Source organism: Trichosurus vulpecula, chromosome 5 (assembly GCF_011100635.1).
Source record: "Trichosurus vulpecula isolate mTriVul1 chromosome 5, mTriVul1.pri, whole genome shotgun sequence".
Classification (NCBI taxonomy): Eukaryota; Metazoa; Chordata; class Mammalia; order Diprotodontia; family Phalangeridae; genus Trichosurus; species Trichosurus vulpecula.
The window spans coordinates 52,858,257-52,864,923 of record NC_050577.1 but is presented as its reverse complement, the minus strand read 5'-3'; positions in this window follow the sequence as shown (position 1 = coordinate 52,864,923).

Here is a 6,667-nt window from a genome sequence, read left to right as displayed (position 1 = left end):
ATCTCGGGGACTAGGGGATGGGGAGATCAGGGCTTGTGATTTCATCCTCTTGGGGCTCTCCCTGCAGGAGTGAAGGGTAGGTTTACCTGCTAGGTAATTTACTGATGCCCAGGGCCCTCAAAGGTTAAATAAAACACCTGCCCTGGGAGTCGTGGCTGGAAATTAGCCCAAGGGCGGACTTCCAAATCCCTAGATTTGTATTTGTTATTGTAAAGCTAGTTCTCGCTAACAGCAAGGCGTCTCTAGATGCCCAGTACACCATGCTGCCTCTTGGCCGGTCATAGTAGGAACTTAACATATATATTGTTGAAATGTTCGATTCAGGTAGAAACATTGTCTTTTCCTGAAATGTACTCAGGAAAATATACGGAGCTGAGGAGTGCTGTACGCAGCTTAAAACGTAAATTGTTTAGTGGAAAGACTGTTGGTTTTAAATCAATGGGCCTGGTTTATCCTGGACCTGGACAAGTTACAATGCCTCTGTACCTTTCTTAAAGTTTCTTTAGTTGTAAATTTGAAATGGCTGAACTATTTAAATAATCTAAGAATTCTCTTCTCTTTTTGCTAGAAACATCAAACAATTTAAAAGTAAGGATTGTTTTGGTTTTAACTTGGATTATTTGACTATTAATGTGGAGGCCTAGGCTGTTTCTATGGCCCTCCATTTGAAACAAAATAGACTTCTGTGGCAAGTTTTAGCTGTACCAAGCTGTGGAGGTGGCTTGGATACTACATTGTTCCAAATGTCTGCCTCTCTCTCTCTTTCTCTCTCTCTGTCTCGGACATTTTGATAAAGAAATGTACTTTTCCTTTTCTGTTTGACTTTTCCTCCCCCAGCTCTTTGGAGAGTACCAGAGTTCACACTCAAACCTGGATTTTTACTGAATGTTCATAAGGTTAGGAATAAGGAATAAACCTCTGGCTTTATTAGTATAGAGTAAGTAACTTCCTCTATCAATGCAGGTCAACACCTCTGCAATTTCTACTCTTAGAGACTTACTCATAGCACTAAGAACTTAAGTAATTTGCCCAGGTTTACACAATATCTTCAAAAAACAGAACTTGAACTTAGTTTTTCCTGGGCTCCAAAACCAACTATCTATCCTCCTGACCTTACTGATTCTCTGCACATTTTTTTTTGGGGGGGGGGGACATGCACACTTCTAAAACCTAGTGGGTTTTGTTTAAAAAAATCAATAAAAACCGAGCTCAACATTTATATTAAGAAAATAGTTAAATTTTTTCGTATTCCCTTGAACAATAATAATGTAGATGGGAGTATCCCTTCTTCATTTCCCCCATCCTCCGTGCCTGGAATGGACTATCTTCCCCTCCATCCATTTCCATTTATTTATTATTTATTTAAGGCTCTTCAATTCCCTTAAGTACCGCTCAGGGGCCACCTTCTCCAGGAAGCTTCGCCAGACTCATCAACTCTATGCCATCCTGTAAAGTGAACTCAGCCATCACCAATTTCTCAAAGTAATTTTCTGTGCTCACTCCTTGGACTTATCACACTCATTTTTCCTTGTCTTGGTCACTTGTGTATGAGTTAGTCACATAGGATCATAAATGTAGAGCTAGAAGGATCCTATGTGTCATTGAGGCCTCGATTTTTATCTCACAGATGAGGTTTTCTTTGGTGGGAATCTTTGGATCTTCCTCCCTTTTCCAGCCAAAACTTCCAGAAGATCCCTTTGTCCTCACCTAAAAGCAAAATCCATCTGTCTCTGTCATAGTCCCTCCAAAATGTGGAGACTACTCGGGCAAGATTTTTTAACCTTTGCAGGTAACATATTTTCATTGAATGGAATTCAACAAGCATTTATTAAGTGCCTACTTTGTTTTAGACCTAGGGACTACAGAGACAAAAAATGGTATGATCCTTGCTCTCAGGGAGTTTACCTTCTGCAGAAGGGTCCAGGTAATTTAAAAGAAAGCCTCATGTATATAACAGCAGACTAGAACATGGCCTCCCGTGGAAATGAAGCAATTTTCTAACTGAACTGCTTAACAGTTATTACTTCACCCTTCTGACAATGAAGTATTTGACCCTTGTCTCAGGAGCGGAGAAGTAAGAACAGGTGCCAACAGAAACATCCTCTCCATTCTTTGTGGCTTCCTTCTGGGTGTGGCTTTTAGACCTCCCCTTTCATCAGAAACCCAGGGTCCCATAGGAGTAGACCAATAGGGCAGTGTGGAGTTGTTGTTGATGAAAGGTGTTGTTACAGAACCATTTCTCAACTCATTTCACTTACCGGTTTTGAGATTCTCAAAGGAGGAAGAAACCTAGAAACTCTAAATGGGAACCAAAGAAACCTCTTGGATTTAGGTGCTGTTCCATGGGTGTTGACAAAGCACAGGGCCTGCCTTATCTCTGCTTCAGTGTTTGTCATGATGACTTTTCAGATTGTAAACAAGAAAGAGAAAAGCAAATAGAGTCTTGGAGACCTGGTTTCAAGTCCCACATATGCTGGCTATGGGACAGGACAGATCAATCAAGCTTTCAGTTTTACCCTCTAAGGTTATATCTTGACAATAATAATATTAATAACATTTACGCTTTAAGATTTATAAAGCACTTTATGAAAATATCATTTTATCCTCACAAAAACTCTGGGAGAAGGGGGTGATATTATCCCCATTTGACAGATGAGGAAACTGAGGCAAACAGAATTAAGTGACTTGTCAAGGCTCACACACCTAGTCAGTGTTCAGTTAAGCAGTTGCTAATCTTAGGAGTGGAAGGAATTTGCCACCGAGTTTGCCACCTCTGGCCTAGAGCTGTCAGATTTGAACCCAACACAGCATTGTATCCACAGTGTCACAAGCAGCAGATATTAGTAGTAGAATAAGCCAGTCTGTCTAGCATGAAGAAAATCAGAGGGTTGGTGATTGCATGGATCGACCAGGGCAGTGGGTGAGCAACCGATCTGTATCTCTCTGGTGAGATCACATCACGTGTTACATAAAATACGGTTCTTTCTGGTGTTAGTTTCAGGATATGATATACTGTGTAAAACAGCTGTTGGAATTTTTAAGTTATATGAAAAAACAAATTCTGCTTTTGGTTCTCGTTGCTTCTTTTATCATTCTGCCATGAAAACTTTTCAGATTAGAAGCTTTACAAGATGGTTGACCATCCCAAGTATAAAAAAGAAACCACCCTCCACTACCCATAAGTAATGCAAAAAAAAATAAAAATTAGGGATCTGAATAATTTGGATACAGGAGGTTTTGGAGGCTGTTTAGAATTGGACATAGAAAATTAGTACAAGAAAGTGAGACTCAGACCAAAGAGGAGAAAATATTGTGGATTTTTTTTCTGAGAACTTTTTCCGAAGTCCACTAGTTGAGAATCTCTTTTTAGTATTGCCTTTGCTGTTTTCCCCTACTTTCTATTCTAATTAAGTGCCCTCTTAATTTTTCTCTAGTTTAGTTTTTCTTGGAGTGAGAGAGGTAGAATTAATTCCTTGAGGCTCCTATTTCATCATTTGATCAAAAATAACTTTGCAAAAGGGATCGGCCTACAGGACTTTGGATCTGCAGGATAAAAGGGAAAGATAAGGCCTAATGATAAGGGTTTCTTTAAAAATCTTACAAACCTAGCTTAATTTCAGAAACATGTTTTGTACCTACCTGCATATCAGAGTTTGATGTGGTGGGGCTGTCAGTAATCCCAGAAGAAATGTTCTTTCAAAGGTTTTCTGGAGGATCTAGAAAGCCAGATTGATCACAATGACTTCTTGATCCCCTGAGCAATCAGTAACCAACAATAAAACTTCTGTCCTTCAAGCAGCTTTCCCTTTAGTATCCTGTAGTAGGTGGAATATGTTTATTTTTCAGAGACTCGCCTTAACCACCGGTAGTCATCATCACCACCCTGGGCCAACAGCGGGTGAGATGAGTCAGGGACATATAACCCCTCCCTACCTCTCTATAGGAGAGCCTTAGCCCAAGCCCCAGAAATGAGGCTTGCAATTAGGGAGGCCATGGGGGATGCTTCTTCCAAAGGCCCCTCTGTACTATGCTTGAGGAAAGGAGGGAGTTTCTAACTTCAGACTACTCCTGGTATTAGCAAATGATGTCAAAGTTGCTGCTTCAAGGACTCTTAGAAAAATTGCCTGATCTTCATATAAGTCCTGGGTAGGAAGGTTGTATGATCCAGTGGTGTCAACTAAGAAAAGAAAATCACAAATTAACACCATCTAAGTTGTACTGTATTTCTACTTGTTTTCTTAAATATTTTCTGATTATATTTTAATCTGGGTTTGTACTGCATTTGGTACAAGTAAGAGGCCCATGAGCACTTTTCAGCTTCTTGGACAAGTGGTCCTCTCAGTTTGAAGGCCTCTAGGGATAGGGTACTCTGCCATCTGAGACAGGCCGTTTTACAAGTGGACGGGTCTTTCAGTTAAGACTTTTTCCTTACCTCAAACTGTAATACCTTCTGGGACTTTGAATTCATACTGTACAGAGATCGCTTGAAGGAACTAGGGATCTAGGGATCTTGAACTTGAAGAAGAGACATGTTTTCCAGGATTTCAGAAGCCATCTCATGGAAGAAGGATTAGACTTTGTCTCTGCTTAGAGGAACGGGCGCCACCACCTTGGCATCTATCTCCCTTTTGAAAGGTTACCGATTCATGATTAGGTTGAGATACCATCTTATACCTGGGCATCTCTCCATCGCCATCTACTTCTCCATTCTAATCTTCTCCAGTTTCATCAGCCATTTTTTTCCTCTGTTTAGCGTGTTTTCAGTTATCTTCACTACAAACTCCTTCAGAGCAGGATCTGTGTCTTTTCTGGCTTTTTCTTCCCAGAATTTATCACAGTATCCTGAAAATAGTAGGTGTTTAATAAATGCTTGTTCATGGATGCCTTATTGATAATATCATAGATTCATAGCTGGATGATGCAGAGATCATTGAATCCAATCTCCCTTCTCCCTTTTTGTAAATGAAGAAACTGGATCCCTGAGAGGGTAATTCATTTGCCCATAGTCATTTTGGTAGTAAGTGACAGACCAGGATTTCTGACCTTAGCTTTGTAGATTCACTGCTTCCTAAAATGTGTCACTCAGAACTGAATGCAGTACCATCTAATAATTAACTAACCGTTAACCTCCACATTTTGGATACTATTCTTTTGTTTATGCAGACCAAGATCATGTTCATTATTGCAGAGACAGACTCTTTAAACACAACTCTATAAAGTGGGGAATCTTAACTTTTTTTATGTCATGGACCCAGGAACATGCTAAAGCCTGCTTGAATTTTCAATGTGAGCATTTATGCCTTGCAAATGACAAACACTATAAATCAGGACTTCATTTGTTGGTTTTCTTTTCTTTCTTTTTTCTCTAGCCCTAAGAAAGTAGAGAGTTGTTAATAATGGAGGTTAAACTTAAAAGTGCATGATTTTTTTTTTTCCGGAAAGCTGGTGGTTGAACGTTATGAGCACACTTCTGCATGCATCCCCTTGGCGGTCTTGTAAAGCTTATGGAAACCTTCTTGGAATAGTGTTTTTAAATGTATAAAATAAAATACATAGGTTACAAGGGAAACAAATTATATTGACAATATATCTTTTATTTTCACAGACTTAACCCGAGGTTAAAAATCCTTGCTTAAAGGAAGTGAGAATATAAAATGAAAGCACAAGTAATTCATTTTGTCATTGCTATCCATACTGCTACTTTTCTCTACTCCCCTCATGCTGTTCTCTGGCTGTGTTCAAAAGCATTCTCTGCTCCTCAAGTGTTCCGAGTGCTGGTATTATTTCACCAAGTAAAACCTCACACTGAATCTGTCTCAACAAATTGTTAAGAGAAAGCCAATCAGATTATATTATTAAAGTGATTCATACCTTCCTGTGAAGGGCTTAACTGATATGCTTATAGGCTTAACTCTCCCAAGGCTATGTGGAGGTGAGCATGGGATTTCTTAATCCGGTGACTATTCAACCGGAGGATCATAGGTCATTGATTCAGAGCTGGTAGGGACCTCAGAGGTTATTTGATCCAATGTGTTCATTTTGTAGGCGAGGAAACAGCTTTAGAGAGCCTTGAATTCATGCTCAGAGATGATTGAAGGGCTAGGGATGTGGAACCTGAAGAAGAGGCATGTTTTCCAGGATTTTAGAACCCATCCCATGGAAGAAGGATTAGATGTGTTTGCTGCTTGAAGAAACAAGAGCTAACACCTTGGCCTTTCCCTTTTTGAAAGGCCACTGACTTGTGATTAGGTTGAGAAAAATGGCTGTGTGGTTTGACCAAAAGGGCACGTGTTGCAAGGGCCATATTTGTTTTGTGTACTAGGAAGCTCATTCCTCTTTGAAAGAAAACCGGCTGTCTCAGAGTGGTGCGTAGGACAACCCTGGGGATAGGTAAAGGACAAGTGTTGGTGAAGGTCACCACCTAATCAGCTTTAATACTAGAATGACAGCACATACAGGAGAATTTAGCTAAAGATTGAAAGGCAAGGCCCGGTGGTCATCACGGTTCAGAGGAGTGGTGCATGGCAAAGCCTGGGGTTCCAGAGGGTCAATGGCAAGATGAGAAGGCAGAGTTATGAGTTCATACTGTTGTCCGCCAGGAAGTGCACCTGATTCAGCGCCTCATGAACATGAAAAGAAATTGTTCAAACACAGAGGGTAATGTATT